Source organism: Charadrius vociferus, unplaced genomic scaffold (genome assembly GCF_000708025.1).
Source record: "Charadrius vociferus isolate BGI_N301 unplaced genomic scaffold, ASM70802v2 scaffold63, whole genome shotgun sequence".
In the NCBI taxonomy this organism is placed as follows: domain Eukaryota; kingdom Metazoa; phylum Chordata; class Aves; order Charadriiformes; family Charadriidae; genus Charadrius; species Charadrius vociferus.
The window spans coordinates 890,617-911,671 of record NW_009647579.1 but is presented as its reverse complement, the minus strand read 5'-3'; the positions used below and the strand labels follow the sequence as shown (position 1 = coordinate 911,671).

Below are 21,055 nucleotides of genomic sequence, written 5' to 3'. Positions count from 1 at the left end.
AATACACTTGTTTGAATATTCAAAGTTTCTTTGACTTGTGGTCTGGCTTGGGGTTTATCTCAATCTACTGTGTAGGAAGCTAGGTATTAAAATTAATAGTAAATATATGCATGCCATTATACATGCTAGAAATTGACTGGAGTGGCTATCAAAATTTGAAAGAGAAGTGTTGAAATGGGAAAAGAGGAGAGCAGAATCCAAAAAAGGGAATAAGAGAGTCATCATGACTATAAGGGAAGAAGGATGGAACACATAGTCATCACTTTGTTGACAGTGAGAGACCCTGGAAGGGATTCCGCTCAAGCTGTCACATCTGTGCAATATTAACAAGAGAAAAAGCAAGAAACCTAGAGGAAGATGCATTAAGAAAGAGGCTTTTATTTTTACTTAGATGTGTGTGTTTCTCTGAAAGTCAGTGCACTGTATCCCCGTGTTGGGCTCTCTGGGCTGCCACTGCACTGAGTCCAGGAGTGCGAAAGTGGTGCTTGAAAATAAATTTTTGTCGCTTTCCAAGTGAAACAAAGGATGAGCAGAAAAAAATAGGAGGAGGCCATATAAAGTTGTGAGAGGGATGTGACAGAGTACAGCTCCTTTTCATACACTTCTTAACAACCATGGGGTTTTGCAACAGTAATATTATCAGTGCCAGCGGCTTAAAATAGCCCCCTTCTGTCTATTCTCCATTTTACTATGGCCAGACTTCTTTTAGTCCTGATAGATACTGATGGCTTGCTTTTCTATTTTTTCCATCTGTTAACCAGAAAATTATTTAAAGAAAATAGTGTTAGCTGGCCATTGCTAAGTTACTATTTGTAGGAATTTGTTAGAAATTGCTCGTTAGCAATTGTTAGTATTTGTTAATAATTAGTTGCTATTTTTAAAGAACTCTGAGCAGGTAAAGGATTGATAACGTGTAAAGGACTTATTATATGGAGGAGCACAAATTTGTAGTTCTTCTGGGAGGCTCTACTTTGTGTATTTATGTTTGTCTCACAGTTAGCTGGATTGTCAGTGTGTCATAGCACTGACAGACATTTTCTTACAGCTCTCTTCCTCTTTTTGGCAATAGCAGAGGAAGCTGGCCTTAGTTGATGTGGGAAAGATATAGGCAGTACAATCCTATGTTGCAGCCATCAATGGCGAAGTTTTTGGTTCCATATATATATATATAGATGAACATACCCAGTCTACATTCTACATTATTCCTTTCTGGCACTCTGATTTGAGTCTAGGGACTTGTTTTAGCCACAGCAAGGATTAATTCTACCTTTGCATAACCATACCTAAGCACCATTGTTTGTGTGTCAGCAGCATCTGAAGACCTGACTATGTACCTTACCATATGCTGCTAATTTAAATAAGGAAAATAGAAAACATTTTAAAAATTCCCAGATTTGCTGACTTGAAACAATTAGATATATTTTGTTGAAGGGTTTTTTTTTTCTGATGTTATTTTTGTGACCATGTGTAAAATTTAATAGAAATTTTCAGTCCATTAGCAAACTAAGTTTTGAAAAGGATCATAGCCAGCGTTTGTCATTACCAGTGTCATTACCAGTGATGAGTAACAGTCACCTGGCATAGAATTAAACTGGCTAGCTTTGCGGCACGAATGATGCCTTTGACCTATTGTCTTGAGTACCTCCTAAAATAGTTTGTGTGCGTGCACGTGCATACATGTGTTTACTCTTGATTTCAAGAACAGAAATAGCACAGGCTTTACTCATTTTTCATGCATTCCTAAGAACAAAGATGTTTGGGCCAATTAATTTTGAATATATGAGAGCTATTCTCAGTTTGTTCAAGCGACATATTTTAAAAGATACCAGAACTACTGTTGGAGGACAAGAAGGGGAGTGGGGGTGGTATTTTCTTAAATGCTTTCAAGTTGTAGCAGCGAACTTGTAGATTCACATATTTTCATATTCTTAACTGCAATTTTTCTTAGTAGGACCAAAATTGAGCTTAAGTGTACAGGGGAAAAACATTTTCCTATGTTGGCAAATTATATTTCTTCATTGATAAAGTAAGCAACCATTTATGTAATACTGTAGATTTAATAGCATAGTTTTCTATGCAGTGCTGTACTACAGCAATGAATGAGAATTCTGTAACCTATACTATTACATTTACTTTGACATTGTCATGTTTCATCACTTAATTTCTGTAGAAACAGTTACATCCGTAAGGTATTACTATAACTTTGATCTGCCATCTACTGAAAATGAGAATTTATCAATCTGTTCATTCTAGCCTCACTGGAGACTGGGGTAGGTATAAGCTAAATAAACAGTAAGGTATCAGAAACTCAGCAGAGCACCAAAGGAAAGGAAATATTTAAATTATTTTCAATAGCTTCTTATGTTAGAAATTCATGAAGGGAGAAGTTAAATTTTGACACACAGGAGTTCTGGGGGGTTGGGGTAGATGTAAGGATGAGTCACAACCCAGCTTGCCTTTGCAGCTTGCCTTTGAAGATATTGAAGGGAATGTCTGTCTTACAAAAAGAATAGAATGCAGCAAAATGTGTCTGTTTTCATAATCTTTCTGCTCACTTTGTTGCTATGTTTGCCGGTAAAACGTTGGTTAAGAATCACCTGACCCTTCTAGTCATATGTTGAGGATTCTGCTTAGGAGAATCTGATGTTCATTGTGATAATGTTTCCCCACCTTCCTTTTAGATTTTGAACATGCACAAACAAAAGTTAGACTAGCTGTGGGAAATTCATTATTTAAAAATATAATCCATCTTCTCATGACAAACATTTTTAAAGGAAAGTAAACATGTTTGTTACAGGAAAATTCTATTATTCAAATGAAAAGGAGGGAAAACATGAGATAGTTGACAGAAAGTGTTTACTGAAGAGAAATACCAAGGAAAATTGAGACACATCTTTCTACACCGGTGCAGATGCGGAGTTGTAATAATAAAGTCCATAATTTACCTTCTTATTTTTTGCTCTTTAGAAATCCTACTTATAATGAACAGACTGCAGTGAATATATGGATGATCAAGGGAGGTGACAAATCATAGCTTGTCAGAATGTCATGTTCATTCTTTCTGAGTAGGAACTAGCTAGAGATCACCCGAGTTACACAAGCATTTACCTGGAATACTGATCTGGTGAATCAGGCTGCAAGTCTATAATATCCTCTAATTTACAAGACTGAATGGTGTATTTCACTCTTGTAGTTTTTATATATATAAAGATTCGAATAGATATATATATCCAAAATATTTTTATTTAGTAAATGCAAACCTTTTCTGGTTCTCTCCACAGTAGCAGAAAGCATTGATTTGTTTCTGTGATACCTTTGCGTTATTCCTAAATTATAATAATGTTTTTAAGCCTTGCAGTAGATTTTTGGTTTATTGTCATATACAGCAAAGGGGTACAAGGTTTACAACTAGCCAAAAGAAAAGCATATCCTTGGTAGTAGCCTGGTTGGAAGTTTCAGGTTGGAGCTGTTTCTGTATTGGCCTAAATCTGTTTAGATTCATGAGGGAAGCGCTCAAAGTTGTAGGGACAGGCTCCTTATTGCCTCTGGATGGTTAATACCACTTTTCTGTATGACATTTGGAATATTGCTCACTGTCAAAGAATTTTTCAATTCATATTTGTTCTTCATTAGCTCATAATGTTACAATTCTATTCAGGACCAACACATGTTTTATTTGGCACACCATTGTTCTTTGTCATGTTTCTGATTTTGTCTGACACACATTCATTAAAAGAGAGGAGCATATTTTAAGAGGCATATCAATGGTAAAATTCAAATGCTTAAAATTTTAACAGGGCTTTCAAAATTAAAACTAAAATGAAAATCTTTGGTTCTGAATATCACACAGAAAATTGTCTTTAAAAAAAGAGGACTGGAACGGATTAATTAAAATTATATTCTGAGTACAACTGAAGTTTTGTGCATAATCTACATTTTTATTAGAAAAAAATTTCACTCTAGGCTTTTATGATAATCTTCATAAAATACATCTTCCAAATGTTTTGATTGCTTTTGAAATTTTCACAGTCTACCAGATGATAGTGGTAATAATGACTAACAGTTCACTTTTATGGAATGCTTTATACCCAAAGTCCTCAAAATATTTTTTTATTCCTGGTTTATGGTTAGGGAAAAGAATTGCAGAGAGGTAGAATAATTTGTTCAAAATTAATGAACTGGTAATATAGCCAGGATCACATCCCATTTGTAATGCCCATACAACAATAGTACAGGTAAATATCCAACATAACTGCAGTTTTAGTTACAGAACAAAGAAAACTGTCCAGAAGACAGTATACCTGTTTAAGTAAACACATTACTTATGAGTAACTTTTTGTAACTATGTGTACTTAGATGGTTTTGGTTTTATAGTTCACTGAATGCTGCAGCCTATTGGAAACACCATTAACACTGGCAATCTCTCTTAAGTACTAAATGATTAAGCATATATGTGCACAAAGATGTTTCTGTGGTGGCTACAACAAAAATAAGAGAGCAGAGGGAGTAATCACGAGGTATGCCATTTCCTTGTGATAGCTGTGGTTTTGGAGGGATCCTGCTTAACTAATAGCTGTCCCACCTGAGCAAGCCAAGTACTCATCTAACCCCTGAGAGAATGTGGCACAGCCTGCTGCAGCTACAAGGGAGGGCTTTAACCTTGTCAGTTGCTTCCCTGTTGGGGCACTGATGCCACTTAAAGTCCTTGTCATGCTATTACATTTATGATGTTTAGGAGAGAACTTGTGGCGCTTTGTGAGGATGCAAGCAATGGCAGTGCTGCAGACAGGCGGTGAAAGAAAGGTTAAAAGCCGCCTTTCCCCGGCGGAGCTGAGTGTGTGTTGCAGCAGGTGTTGAAGGGTTGAGCTAAATAGGGTGGTCCAAATCCCTTGGGGACTCTGGGGTTGACTTACACAACTGGTCTGCATTCATGCTTCTACCAGGGTCTTTGCTGTTGTTGTGCATTGACCTTGCTAGATTAAAGTGTACTTGAGTGTTTCTGTTAATGTGCAACTCCTACTCTGCCTATAGCATAAATATATGCTGGGAAAGTTGTTCTTCCTTTCTGGATTGTTAGGTTGACTTCTTAGTTTTGAAGAGTAAGCAGGTGACAGAGGGGCAGGTGATTTCCTGATTACTTCTGTTAAAAACACATAGTGTAGCTATAGCTGTCAATCTAATCAAGCCCACAGGTTTTAAGAGTGTATTTCTGTCAGTTTTCAGTATTTTGAATTTTCTGCAAAGCTTGATTTATTTATATTTCATTTTTAAGTTTTGAGGGTTTATGTATTTTATTTATTTATAACAGTAATGGGGGATCCCAGAGCGGGGCATATGTCTCGCTACTTTTGCATTGCAGTGTGGCAGTGATTTAAACTGAGGCCTAAAGTTTTCTCTGCCGCAGCCAGGCCGCATGTTACTGTTCTCTCTGATTTATAGTCTGTACCTATGCATTGCCTCTGTCCAATTTGAGCTGTCAGTGAACAGTGTAAACTCTAACAAGCAAGACTTGAGAGGCGACTGTGATGCATTTGTTGATCAATGCAGGAATACCTTTTAATGCTCTCTAGTCAGCACATTGCATTCCCTGAGCAGCCTTGAGCATTCCAACTGTCAAGATATTGATTGGATAGTTTCCACTAGCTACTATAAGCGCTGTGATATTGCACCATATAATTTCCAGCTTCTGTTTTTCTGTCATCATTTAGAAAACTGCATATAGTCCAGATTGGGATTTTATGGTCTGCTGCCCCATTGCACAGTTTATTTCTTTTTTGGTGGAGAAAACCATTGAAAATGTCTGTAATCTAGAAAGTATATATGTGGTGTATGGTGATGTTTACTTATTAAGTGTTTTCACTTATTCGCAATAAGTGAAAAATTTATAGGGATCATTGGTCCTTTGATGATGAATGAGAATAATGCAGACTTGCATAGGGCAGAGGAAAAGCAAATAGCCCAAACTGCATACAATAAATTAAAACATTTTTCAATGGCGTACCACTAATGTAGAGCTCAAGCTTTACGTTACACATTTAGCACTTTGAAAGAGTAAGAGGGCAGAAGGGAACCACCTGGTTTAGTACTTTTAGCAGTCATGGGTGATGTTCATAAAGGGTGGAGGGAGAACTGCATTTTTGTAGAGGCTCCTAAAATAAATGAACAGGAGCCTCTTTGTCTAAAAGCTTTAGTTACAGAAGATTTGTGTGATGATAAAAAACATTTAGCAGGAGATTTTCTAAAAATAATGTTCTTGTGATTCGATACAAAGTGGTTTTTCTGATGTTTTAATCTGTAAATCGGTCATCAAGTAAATACTGTCTATGCAACAAGTAGTATTTTGTCATATTGTCAATGTGGGAGAAAGAAGTGAAAGGGATTTGCAGAGTAGTGAAAAGAGTTCTAGTCTAAAGGCAGTTAATTTTTGACATTTGTGGATTGGATTTATGCTGGTAGGTACTATGTCTGTCCTCAACCTCCAAATTATTTTTCTTTTGTGTTGCTTACTTGGAAGTCCTTATTCTCTACAGCTACCAAAAAAAGTAAAAATAGTTGGTGGCTTTTTATCTTTCATGTAACTTTTACATATTTGGTCTTTAAAATTTGTTTTCTTCGTATTAGTTATAGGTTGTACTTAAGTAGTTATTAATATTTATATATGTTTTGCTTTAAAAGCATTATTCAGAAATGTATTAGTCAAGAACTCTTTACAGTGGATGTTACTAAAAACGGCTCACTAACCCAAAATGAGGTGAAGATGTATCTTAAAAGATACTACTACATTGCTGCAGTCAGTGGAAGATTACCCAATGTTCAGGTATTAACATCCACTGTAAATTCAATTAATTAGGAAGTAATTTGGAGAAAAATGCAATTACTGTTCATTAATTACTCATGATTATTAACAACCACTATGAGGCATGTATTAAATGCAAAAGCGAGTACAATTGCTGTAGTTTCAACTTTCTAATTCTCTTACTTTTGACATTGCTTTCTGTTTTGCATCATTATGCAGCTGTGATCCTGAAAAGGCTTAAGCATGTGCTTAGCTTTATGCACTGGGAATATTCTGAGAGAGCCTTCTGTGGAAAGCATTTTAGTTTGTGACCTTGTCTGTATACCTGTATTTGACTTTGCCACTTCTGTGAGCAGATCTCCCTAAGATACCTGGCACCTTTATAACCTTAGTGCCCTCATGAACTGCTTACATTTTATTTGAGCTCAGGATGCCTAGAAATCAAATCTGGCATCACATATTAATGACTGGAGGATAGCTTAAGTCTTTTCTCTGCTCATTCTTCACCAGGAATCATTAAAGAATAGCAGCTTTTTGGAAGAAAGAACATGTAATATTTCTGTCCAACTTTTAGAAATAGGGTCAAAAAAACAGATACAGAGCAGGCATCCATAGTAGGGCAATAAACTGATATTTCATGTAGCATGACCATGACAATGGTGCTACCTAATAATTCTGATATCATTTGATATTTCTGTTGTACTATCCTGTCCATATTAGAGTCCATGAGGCACCCCATACCCTTGTCTGCCTAATAATATCTGCACAACGTGACAATGAGGACAGACCAGAATTGTCAAATCAGTCAGTGAGTGCTAGAAAACACCCAGTTGGCATTAAACGTTCATGGGACACCCCAAATTTTTGATGCAAAGAGTGGTAACTCAATGGCCTTAGACTGTCCCTGAGAAACTTCCTGGGTGGTCATATAGGGAAGACTGGGTAGTGAATTTGGGTTTGTATAGTGTATTTGTAGGCAGTGGAAAAATTCCAGGAGATAAAATGAAGTATTTGCCTATATCTGTGTGAGACCTCAGGGCCTGAGTTTATGAATTCAGGGATAAAGACCTTGTCCTACTGTCTCCAAAGCAAGCAGTGCTGTTGCTTGTGATTTGTAATAATTATTTGGCATAATATATGTAGTTGCCAACCAGAAAATGAGTTTTTACTTTTCAGAAAGTTTCCCAACTTTCTTTGTGTTTAATAAGCTGTGTTTCCTGCAAAAGATTCTGCAGAGATTTATCTACTCGGTTTTATAAACTTTATTCAGGAGCCAGAAACCACAACCTGTAGATTTTGAAGACAGAATTCTCATTAAAGTTCTCCTGTGATACATCATTACCGTGATCTGACTTGTAAAGTTGAGTAAATGTTACCATGAGAGTTTATTTTGAGGAATTTTTACATTAAAAACTTAACATGGTTCACTTCTATGTATTCTGCTCCCCAGCTTGGCCCAGATATTGCCCATTGTAGCCTAGATTGTCACCTGTGAATCTCTGTTTGTAAGCATGAAATCTGCTCTGTGCTTAAACCACAGTATATTTGAAGAAATAAAAGGCATTAAAGATCATGCCTCCAAAATGAGATCTTCTGAACTCTATTCCTGTGTTGTTTTAAGGCCAACAGTTAGTCTGCTTAGACCCCTGGAGCTTTTGCGTATCTTGGCTTTTTTTTAAATGGAGGGATGAATAAACCCACCAAATTTCCTCATTTTTTGCAACTCTCTCTGCATAAGTTCATTTTATTTAACTGCTTCGTACTCCACTTGAGTGGGAAGTATCTGGAGGATCTGTCCTGTTATAAATGAAATGGTATATGCAGTCTGTTTCAGTGTAGCCAAAGTTTTGCATACAAGTTTTAATATAATATGGAAATTCATAAATAGTTGGCCATAAAGTTTAGATTAGCAGGCCATTTGATTCTGGGGTCTCTACAGCTACTAAAGACAAAAATGACCAAAAAAATAACAAAAATAAACCTGACAGTGAATGGATAAACCTGAACAAAATCTCTTTGATTGGAGCATTTGGGATAACTGCCAGGTTGGACTTTGAGATGTTTATAATAGGTTATGTGTTGATTGAGGAGAGAAGCATGAAAGGTACAGTTTTAGCACCCCCAACCTATGCCAAAGTATGCAAGAAAGTGGGGACTGCTGTTTGGAGAGGGGATAGATCAATTAAATCTTTTAGGACAGGATGCTTTAAAATGCATGTTTGTAAGTTAAGACATAACCTAAACATTTCAATCACAAGAGATTCTGAAGTTTTATCCACCCAGTGAGTTCTTGGTGTGGAATCAACATTGAAACAAACTCTCCTAGGTCTTCAGCAATTCATTTCTTTTCAACCATGTAGCTCTTGAATTGGCTAAGCACTTAAAATTCATTCTTCTCCCCTGCTAATTATAGACTGTAAGGAGATGTGGTGATGTAGCTTTTCTTTCAGTTTCAGATCAGGCACAGTTTAAGTTTGATTTATTCAAACACATTTTGAATCCTTTTAATATAATAAATAAATCTGGGCAAAATGTCATGGTAGAACTGTGATCTTAACTAGAAATGCAGTTTTACCTTCCTGATTCCCAAACTCCTAAACAAAATTAAATGTTAAAAAGGGCTTATTATTTAAAGAGAGAGACAAGACACTGACAAAGGCAAACCCAAAAGTAGTTACCGTTATTTTTTTCTAGCCCTTACAGATAAACAATTTCCATGTTTTGGTAGTTTTATCAACACTAAAACCTGGAGTAAAAATCAGCTGTTACACGTTTTGTTTGTAAAGTGGCTCTGGAGTAAATTTAAAGCATGTTGATAAATTAAGGTTTTGACCAAGAGATGTTTTTAGTATGGAAATAATGCATGATTCACTAGATGGAAGATGTTGGTTGCCTGGAACAGTAGTGATGCTTTTAATCCAGAAAATATCAAGTGAAATTTGACATGAAAATGTTTACTTGAAAAATTATTGCTTGCTTTGCTTTGCACTATCAGCAATGTTTAACTTTTGATAATCTTTCTTTGGGTTATCTTTTGGAATCAAAAATATTTTTTGAGAATTGTATTTTTGACTGTGAATTTTATTCCTAAAACACCTTAGGACATTTGACCAGTTTTCTAGTGTGAGACATGTTGTACTGTTGCGATTTTCCTATTTAGAACCTGATTTTTGTGAAGTACTGCTTTGTGCCATCCAGGTCAGCACAGCAAGCACTTCAGCAGATAAGTAGTCCTACTGAGTGCTCATTGACAGAAATATCATGAATGCCAACAAAGATGAATTACCTCAGTGAAAAAAAAGGCTTTAGCAAGGTGAAACAATAGAGCTACTGCAAAAACAAAGATGAAGAAAATGGTCTGTCCTGATAAAAGCAGCAACCAAATCAAGGACTACAGTAATTGTAAAGTCCTTATTTGTTGGTAAAATGAGAGGTAATAGTTTATGTAGAATGGACTGGACAGAAGCAAAGTTGTAAAGAGATAAGCAAGATGAGATTAGGTTATAAAGTCTGCTTTGAGATTCTGGAAATAAACAGAAGGCTGAATTATGTGGGAAAATTAGAATAAATTAAGGATGTCTTTTTAAGACTTTGGAATAAAAATACCAAAGATGCATGCAATCAGATGGCAAGCTCAATTCTGCTTTATTAGATAGCTTAAAGTCTAAAGTAGTTATTTTAAATTCAATGGAAACAGAATTTACCAGATAAATTATTGGTACTGTAACAAACATGAATCCGTTACCATTTACTTAAAATAGCTGTCAAAGTAATATAATACAGAAGAATTTGAATTTTTGTCTACCAAATTCACATACAGGTCTCCTGGTCAGTACTGAGTTCTGTAACAGTATCCGGTCATAAATTGTCAGACCAAAATTCAAACTCTGAAGTGCTTTTGTCCTTGGCTATTGTCATTTGCTTAAATCCTTTCAAGTGAAATTGGGTTCTTTAATTGTTCCATGAAGAATTTTAGCATCTTAATTTTAAAATAACAGTTATTTAAAAATCCCGTTAGTTATTATTTGGTTTTATTTAGCATGCATGAAAGCAGAACAATGATAGCATACAGTAATCCAGAAATAACACCAACTACTTCTTGTCATACATCTCTCTTGTTATGTCAAACTGGTGTATGTTTGTTTTGATACTAACATGCTGCTCTGATGGTCACAGACATTCGTGGTGGACACAAGCAAATTCTGTTTTCTCATACTGTTGTTTTTTCTGTGGTGTTGGTAAAGATGTGTACGCATACGAAAAGACAGTCTTGAACTGGAAAATTTGTTCTTCAATTAATGCAGTCAGACTGCAAATAGGATATTAGACAGGCATGTAAAGACACTTCCTGTACATTACTAACAGAGAGGGGAATAAATTTCAGGTCTTTGAATCCCAGATCCCTGCATTATTCTTTATTGTTTGGGTGGCAGCCACAGTCAGTTTCCTGGGTGATGTAAAAGTTCAACCAGTAACTCCTGAGGCAAAATATTAATAAATTCACCTATCCAATTATTGGGCCTTCTATAAATTTGCTATTAGTTTTTTATTGTATAAGTAATAGTAAAATGCCTTTGGCATCCTTGTGTAAAATAGCTAAAACAATATTAAGTTACCAGCATAACAACGAGGTCTTTTCCTGCCTGTGTGTGTTGAGGGACTCGCTTTGCTCCAAGTCTCCATAAAAAGTTGGTTCATCTGTTATGTTTTTATGAAGGTCAATGGTTCTGGACAATTTCAGGCAGATGGTGGAACCTGTTCCCAAATGAAAGGTTTCTGATGGAAAATGCCATCCTCCTTTAAATTAAGGACAAGGCAGCTTCAATACTTTTACAAGTAGAGTAATCCAGATGAGACTCTCAAATATACGTTGTTCAAATTATTTGGGATTGATAGACTCAACCTTCATCTTGAAGTTAATGTAGAAATTATATTCTATATCGTCTTGTATTTCTGAATTGACTCAAGATACGTTTCTGTGTGGGTTATGTTGCCATAACCTGATTTGAGAAAGAGTGATCACAGAAAAGATGACATCTGAAATAAATGATTGCAATTCTCTGGCTTGTTGCCCATGTAGAAAGCTTTCTTGGGCTCAGCTGCTGGTTCCAGAGCAGCTGGGGGATCTGGTGCAGCTCCCGTGTTAGTAATGTGCATAACAAATGGTAGGAATACATGCTGCGAAAAGGGGAAGATATCCTTTTCAGTGTATAAGCTGACTTCCTCCTTCAAGTTTACTGGCATCATTTGAGTTTTCTCGTGGTTCAACATCAGCCAGCTAACTGTCTGCCTTATCCTAATCTCCCTCTGACAGTGGCCCAGATAATCAATAGCACTGGCTGGATGAGGAGAGACTTAGATGGTTGACTGAGACTAATGGCTCTATTTGCACGATACCTGAGAACAAAGAAAGAGCACTTTAGAAGTCCACATGCTGCTCCCCACATCTGAAGTACTAACATTTTCTAGATGTTCAGAGTCCTTCTGTACATCTCCATTTCTAAGGAATATATTGAATTGTGTTTTACATTATAAGTGTTGTCTACTTCTAGTGGTGCTTTAAAATAAAACCCTGGCACAATTTATCACTCTGCTTTCAGAAAAAGGTTACTTAAGGAAGTATGCTATTATGGTAAATAACATAATTCTAAGAACATACCTCAGCTTAAAAAAGAAAATGTCTGGCAGTGAATAAAAGATACACCAAATATCATTGCAAAATGAAGTTCAGAGGTAGGAACAGGAACTTGGTAGGAGAAGGCATTTTGGGAGTAAAAGCTCATAAATAGCTTTCCAGAAAAAAAAGGTTATGGAACATGCTTGCAGATTTGGTGTGCAGGTTGTATTTGCAGTAGGTGTTGCTTGAACGGGGAGGGTGGTTCATGTCCATTCTAAACTGCATCTGTAGGGCCATTGTGTTGATCTGAGAATGAAATCTGAACTGTCAAAGTTGACAGCTATAAACCTGAGATGATAGTGTCTGCGTGCTCTTTGCTTCAAATGAATGCGCTGTTATTTGAAAAGTGTATTTTTTCTTCTGTGAGATTTCTGAGCTAGAGCTAGCTGTATACATATTATGATTCAGAAAAACACTGTTTCTGCATCTTATTTACTGGATTTCAGCACAGTGGAGCTCTTGTATGTAGTTTAAAGAAATATAAAGCTTTGTTAAAGTGAATAATCTTCAAGTAAAAGTTTTGGGTGTTTTTAATTTTCTTTTTACTTTGAGTAAATGAAGATGAGTTTTCCAGAAAAATCTGGGAAACCAAATTCTAATTTCAGTGACTCTAATTCTTACATAATTGCGTGCTTCAAAGGGAAAGGTTATTTTGTGTCCAGGGCCTCCTCTTCCTTCCTCCTCTTTTCCTTCCAGCAGACATATGTGGGACTATACAAGGATATCTCATATCTATGTAGCACAGAGAGCACCATATATTACAGCTTATGCATGGCAATATTAAGAATTATCTGTTAAGAATTTGAATGAGTATTTCTGAATTCCACATGCAGATATGTCTTCCAAACAGATTAAATTGACAAGAACATCAGCATTTGTACTCTGAATTAAATGTCCACTTATGGATTTATTAAGGAATAGATGTCGTGTTTCACTTCACACATATCTTTATTCCAGATCGGTGTTTAAATGTAGCATTCCTTAAATGCTGTGGGTGATGGTAGGAGGAAATAATACAGACACCAAATGTTTTTCCTGTGGAAGGGAAGGCAGTGGCTAACCCGAAAGAATTGTGGAGTTGGACACAAGAATAGGAAGGATATGATGGATAGATAGGCAAGCAGTTTCAGAGGAGCTACGTTTGTTTCCTTGCTCTCTGGCATCAGCCAGGATTCCTGGAGTTTCATTGCCCCCAGCTGGCCATTCCTTTTCCTCTGGTACCCACCTGCGTTTCTTGACTCCCTTGGTCCGAGCAAAGGATCAGTCCTGGGGACTCTGCCCTCTCTCTGCGACAGCTGTCCCTGCTACAGGGCCTGTGGGACTGCTGGGCCCTCAGGCTCAGCTGGGCAGGGATTTAATTCCATGTGTCAAATGTTGTCTGGCTTAATTAACCTACTTCTACCTTTGATTGAATAACCCCTTTTTCTCTTTTGGCTGTCTCATTAAAATGTTGAATGAAATATCTGTCTTAATTTGTTGCACATTAGATTTCCCTTTCCTGAGGCATACTTCTTAAAAGAGAGAACTTGCATGTGCACATGTTCTCATCTCTCTCCTGTATTTTTGTGTTTTCTGCTGTCTTCTTGCTCTCATTTTATATGCAGTGATATATTTCCCTTTACTTGTTCATAAGAAATTAATGTTAGGCCCATACTTGACTTCCTAATGTTTATTATTATTATTGCATTCTCTTTGTGTCTCAATTGGGCACTTTTTTCCATGTATCGCCTGACATTGCATTAAGGATGTTTATTTTATTTCATGACACTAAGAGCTCTCAATGTCTTGTTTTCAGTGCAGTTTGTTAGTTTGTTAAACTCACTGTTTTCTGAAAACTCATTTTGCTCTACTGAGCAAACTCTGCCCTTTTCAGTTCCCAAAAGTACTGTCTTCCTTCTATTCTAAGCTATTTTCTTCTTTAATGCTTTCTTTGTCTTTTCTTCTGACTTGCTTTCACTCTTGCTTCTCTTGTCTTCTCTTTGACACCAAGGGCATTTACTTTCGTTCTTTTGTCTTTACTTCCTTACTGCAATATAGTCTTTTCTTTTTCTGTTCAATTGCTTTATTTTTTTAATCTTTTTTTTTTTTTTCTAGAGTATCCTTTTTTATATGATTGCAGTGATACTAAATGCTAAGCGCTTATTTTATCCTTAACTCAAGATAATTGTACTAGGGACAAATTTATCATCTACAGACAGCTGTCTCTCCAAAAAGGCACTCATGATTTCTCTGGAGACAAGAGCATTGTAGGTGGTTTGTTCTGGCTCATCTGTAATGATCAGCTAAAATTCACTTCATTAAGGAAATCGTGCAAGATGTGATATTCCTGGATTTTTATTTCACATATTGAAAGCTTATTTGAAATTCAGTAGTGTTTCCTCCATCATTAGCTGATGTTACCCTGAAATATAGAAATGATATTAGCATACATGGCAATTCACTGTTTCCTGAGAATTGTGATGTTTTACTTCCCTTCTGCGCTCTGGTGAAGAGGATGCCATTTCCTGCAATGTAGTGCCGTATAGGGAAGCTATTGCGCAAGAGTACCATGTCTCCTCTGCATCTGATTTCTTTTTGAAACACAGACCTGAATTCAGACTGTCTTTTGGTTTAGCTGGATTATGAATTCACCCCTCATAGACAGATTTATTACCACTCATGTAGTGGGTATTGCTATATGCTGAAGGGACAGACGGTTACTGAAAATATTTTCTCTGTACAGGCCACTATCATTCTACTTGTGGGTAAAATGTTTTTTATTTGTGTTTGGGCCCCAAGGCAGTATCAAGCAACTGTATTAAAAAATTACTGAAGGTTTAGAAGTTTTTTAGATACTTAAAACAACTCTACATGTTAAAAATATCTTAGAGTTCTGAATTACTGATCTGATTTTAGATCTTGTAATTGGCAGGAAAAAGCCAGAAAAGGTACTCTTTGAATAGATTCAATTATTTTCTGAAAAAGATTGCCACAAGGAAAAATGTGCACAGTGATGTAGCATGTCAGGAAGTTTTTTTTAAGAAATCAGTTGCTCAGTGTCAAAACTCCTTCAGCAAAATGAATTACTTTTATTTCTTAACTTTGGAGTTCCCCATTTTTCACCACTAACTTAACTTTCCTGCGTTTCTTAACGTCAAATGTAAGCATGCTGATGCTCAATGTCCTCATTTTGTTTCCCAGTTCTCATTCTTCCCATGTTTCTCTAAAAGGAGGAGGAAGCCCTTTGTTTAGGCTACATGTTCGAAGAGTGAAGAGTGTTTATAGAGTATTCATCTGTTTTTCTTGTCCATGATACATATGGTGACATCACTGCATACTTTTATATGTTTTGGACAATGCAAAAGCAACGGTGAAAATGGAGAGAGCAAACAGAGCGTGTTTTTATAATTAACTACAGAACTTAAAGCATGGCTTGTGAGTCATGTTAAAAAAAAAAAAAAAAAGCTCACTCCAGTTCTGAACTCAAAGGATGGACCTCCATAAGCTGTTTTTCATATTTAGTGTCCAAAGAAGTTCTGTTATTCATTCTTCATTCTTTCTAGTACCAGGTTTAAAATAGTCAAAGTAGTTCTTTCCAAACACCTCAACTGCTGTTGCTGATACTTAACAAGCACTGGAACAGGAATGAATTCAAACTGACAGGTAAAAACCCCCAATATTTTGTCGACATTATGAAAGGGTCAATAGGAACATGTATATATCTAGCTCAGTAACCACAGTACCTGGAGTTAGCCACAAGTAAGAATCATTAAATGACTTGTTCATGATGCAGTCAGAAAAGAGTTAACAATTACTATTTAGCGTTTTAAAGATAATACTTGGTATCCTCAATTTCATGCGGAAATGAGTTGGCAACCTCTGTAGGTTAAGGCACAAAAATGTAATACTCTCCTTTTGGTCTGACACTACAAGTCTGTGTGAATCTTCTGCAAGTATCATTTTCAGAAGTTCTGCTGCCTTGAAGATAATGCTTATCATCACACTGCACACATGTTTGGAGAGCAGGGAATGGTGTTAAATTTTCTGTATTTTTCCCAAGTAGAGTTATTTTGAAAAATCAACTGCCCTTTGTGACATGTGAACTGTACTATTTAATGCGATTCCTCTGAATTTACCTGTTCTGGGGGTAAAAAAAAAAAAAAATCAAAGTTTCCAGGGTTAGACAAATTAGAAGAAATAAATCATAAGGTGAAAAGGTCATGCTTTTACATCTAGCCTATAAATGATGCTGCAAATTTTTGTGGCCTGGTTTAATGAAAGGGTTAAACAAAGTGTTGTACACTGTTTGCTGTCTTTAGGCATTTGTTCTGTATCCATGGACTTATTTTAATGTAAATAGGCACCTCAACAGCTGTGTCCCCTTAAGCGCATTTTATTTAGCAGCTGGGTTATACACGTCACTTGGCAGCCATGGATTTTCAATTCCTCCCCGTGCCAAGGGGGCAGCTGGAATAATTTGAGTGCTCATTAATTTGGGAGAAATATGAGCTGTGTAAGTCAGACAACATGAGTCTTCTGTATGGTGGTGTACAAGGATAAGCGGATCAGGGTAGAAGCAATTTGCCCTGTCCCAAGGGGGCCTTCGTTTTTTAATAAGCTGGTTATGAAAATTCTATTTCTTTGCAGTTTAAAGAGTCTAATTAGAGCCTGTAATTTCTCTCATATAACTGGAGTGGATGAAGGTTAACGTTAGGCCTCCAGAGTCTTTTCACATTCATTTACAGACTTAAATCAGGTAATAGTTTGTAGCTAATTAGAACAGTGTATTAAATATTTAGTTTGACTTGACTTAACTGTGAGAACACATGGATGCTGTAGGGCTACAGAAATGATAAAGTAGAGCTAAATTTAATTTTTAATCAAAGATAAATTTAAAGGCTGTATAGTAATTTTAATACTGACTGGTATACTGTGACAGTCTGAGCAGCAATTGCCTTCAGTTGGTTGAAATGTCAAGATAAAGGACTATGATGTCTATTTAATGTCATTGCTGTAACACTTTGATGGTTCAAACAATTCATGGTGTATATACACAGTGTCTGAAGGATTAAATATTTTTCAGCATAGCAGACAGTTTTAATGTAAAATCTCATTTATTTTTCTATCCACTAACTCAGCATTTTCAGAAAGATTTTTCTTAAAGAAACTGTAGTGCTTCTACTTACAGGAAGTCCAACAATAAACACACATTCCTACCAGAGTTTTCCAAACGGTGAGTCTGCTGTTCCATCAGCATTTGCAGCTTTTGCTTTAGCTGATTTTTTTGGTTTCAATGAATTAGTAAGGTAATCTTAAAATTTCATGTGCAACTTCTTTCCTGTTCTTGTAAATAAAGCCTTCAGCTTTATTCTGTTATGTTTGTAATTTGCAAAATTCTTTGCATTCTGCGAGTGGACCTCACTACAGTTTTCTGTGCTACATTATAAAACTCCTCCTGTTGCTGGTCAAATTTCAAGAGCTTGAACCTTTTGGTACTGAAGTTAGTGTAAAAACTAACATAAACTTCAGTTGTACAAAACCAACCATAGGCTTACAAAGTTGATCTCGGCACCACACTGACTTTTACCTAAAAAGGTTGGTTCAAAGCGCAGGCAGGGATTTACATCTCCTTGTAGTGAAGCTTGTTTAAGTCAAGTCCGTGTGAAAAAAAGACAGGTAGACGATATCCTGAGTCATGAAACATAGACGCACTTCAATACAATTCTGTAAAGCTTCCATGAAACAGATCATACTTTATTCAACTAGACATTTTTAGTAATGCCTCTCAGTCAGAGCAGGAGTGGCTATAATTCGAATTTTTCTGGCTTTGCTTTACTGAATTATTTTTTTCTAATGTGCGAAATTTATTCTATGAAACAATTTTGTTGATTAAATATATAGCATCTAACTAATGCTACTCTCCTATTCCATATAAAATGGCATTGCACAGGTGTAGCAGGGTGGACCTACCAGAAAGCCCAGAAGGACCTTGCATCTGGTATCTTTTTCAATTATCCCTCTACAGTTTGATGTCTGCTAAATAATTTTGGTCAGACATCAATTACATCCTGTTAGATTTTTAGCTGGTGAAATTTTTAAAGCCTTTTTACAAATTTGTAGAACTGATTCTTATTTCCACTGAGAATTGTGCATGCTAATTGGTTTCACTATGAGTACTTTGGTCTGTTTTCTCGTATGTTAATGGCATTTTAGTTTAGACTCGAGTCTTAACTGCTCATCTTCTTCCTAACCTTTCCCATAGTTTCAGTGAGCTGATTTCTTATCCCATAAACTGTGAGTACAGCTCTCCTTTGTCTTGCCTGAGGGCTCACTTGTATCCTCAGCAATTGGTCCTGATAGCAATGAAGTTCCTTCATATATGAACAAGGTTGTGGATCTAAAACTGGAGGAATAACAGTGGTGAAATACTTTGAAGTTAAAAGGGAAAGAATGCTGATAAAGGGAAGAGGTGAACTAATAACTGAGAAAAAATAAAGAAGAAATATACTGTCTATTTGACAGAGAAAAGAAGACAGAAAAGCATCTGTAACCTCAAAATAGTCAAACTTTTCTGGCTGTAAGCTTGTTCAGGCCTCAGATTCTTGGCTTGTGATCTGTACCTTTAATCTCAAGTTTCCTGTCCAGCATTTTTTGGATGCTAAATACTCCATTACAGATTGGTAGAAAATCAGTGATAAAACTTCTAAATATCACCTTATTTTGTTACACTGCTTTCCCAGTTGCCAATTTTTAGAAAATAGTTTATGACTGCAATAATCCCCTCAAAATCAGCTGTTATGGGAGATAATAGCCGGTTGTCAGAGCATTAACCACCCTTGAATTCACTTTGGGCCATTACGTAACAAAAGAATGAACTGGTGGTAAGGTTGCCAGGTGTATTAAATTATATGATGAATTATAGAGATTCTGTAGTGGGGATTAGTGTCCAAAAGAGACTAGCGGAGATTGCCAAACCCATTATCTGATAGGACTGCAGGCTGGACAAAATCCCAAGGGTGAAAGGCCAGTGCTTTGTCCATTATGTCATCCTCTAATCTGTGTCTGCACCATGCACAGTGAAGTATGCTGCAAATGGGTTACCATTGTTCTATGTTACATCCTGGAACTATGTAATAACAGAAATGGAGACGTTGGCAGTATTTGGTTACTTAGAATTTAGTCTGATTTTACTCTTTTCTCATGGATTCCTGCAAAAAATATTAGTTGATATACAAGAAAGTTAAGTAGTGTAGTAGCAGAAATTGTATGAGCCTGCTTTTTCCACAGAAGCTTCAATTAGATCCAAGAAAGTTGGTTATGTCATGGTTTCTGCTCTAATCCCTTCCCCTCCTCTCCATTCAGACAAATTAATTTGTTTAGGCTGCTATTTTGCGTTTAAGGAAGACAGTATCTGTTCTACGTTTCAGCAAATCCACCACCATTTTGAAGAGTGGCAATGATAGGTATAGTTGAATTATCCTTAAGTTAGTTTCTCTAGGCTTGGCTGTTAATGGTTTGTAATGACTGATCTGGAATCTTGCGTATCAGGACTGGAAACAAAAATTTCTTTAGCTTTTGAGATCAGCACACAGAACTTGTTCCTAGCTCCAATAAATAGTATCATATTTTACTTTGAAATAGTAATATTGTTAATATAAGTAGTATTATTGTCAAGTAACTTTGGGAAGTTATAAAAGTGTGAGTTAAAATTTTCCTCTCCCTCTACACCCCATATAGTTGAACTCATTGTACCATAGCTGGCTTTACCAGTGGAAGGATACAAAAAGTAGAATACATAGAAGTTTCTACAACTCAGCAAAATATTTCTAAAATCGTTATTGAGTAAAAGTGTGTAGTATATACACGATATTTGGAGGTGCCATATAAAGATTTATTGGTACTCTATAGATATAACTGAAATATAACACACTTAACCCATTGATCTCAAAGTAATTTGTAAAGGTGGGAGAAATGGTATAGCTTGTGTTAAAAGTAAAAGTTACAGTGAGGGTAACAAGTTGGGGTTTGGTAATCTCATTTTTTCTTTTTTTTTTCTTTTTTTTTTCTTTTTTTTTTCTTTTTTTTTTCTTTTTTTTTTCTTTTTTTTTTTTTTTTTCTTCCAAGTTATCATTACTTTTCAAAAAGGAATCTCTGGGATGTCATTTTCTAGACATGATCTCAGACCAAAAGTTTAATATTCTCAAAATCTGTGAAAATTTTTTTTGCTGAATTAACTGCTAAACTGCTAAGAAGAATTTGGTACATTCAAGATATAAACTGTTTTATTATAATTTTTACATTATTTGCTGCTTATTTAACATCATTAATATTTGCCCTACACTAAGCAGGAAAGATAATCTAGAAAGTATTAGATGCTTCTTAGACCTATTTTGTGGTGGTTTTTTTCTTTTTATTTTGCTATTAAATGCCAAATCTTAAATGGTTATTTAATACAACCTATTTGCTCTGCCAAATCTTTACATATAATTCTTTAGTGATAAGTTCTTTCTGTGCCATTTGTAGCTCTTCTGCCTGTGAGGGAACTGATCTTGCTCAGTTCTCTGTGACCAATAAGTCAGGATGCGTAAAGTGGCTAGAACTTG

The 21,055-nt window shown here is 36.0% G+C and overlaps 1 protein-coding gene across 1 annotated transcript in view; it reads left to right on the top strand.

Moving 5' to 3' along the window:
* Positions 1 to 21,055, top strand: part of CACNA2D3 (calcium channel, voltage-dependent, alpha 2/delta subunit 3) — a 459,453-nt gene that overhangs the window by 262,888 nt on the left and 175,510 nt on the right. The window lies entirely within an intron of this gene.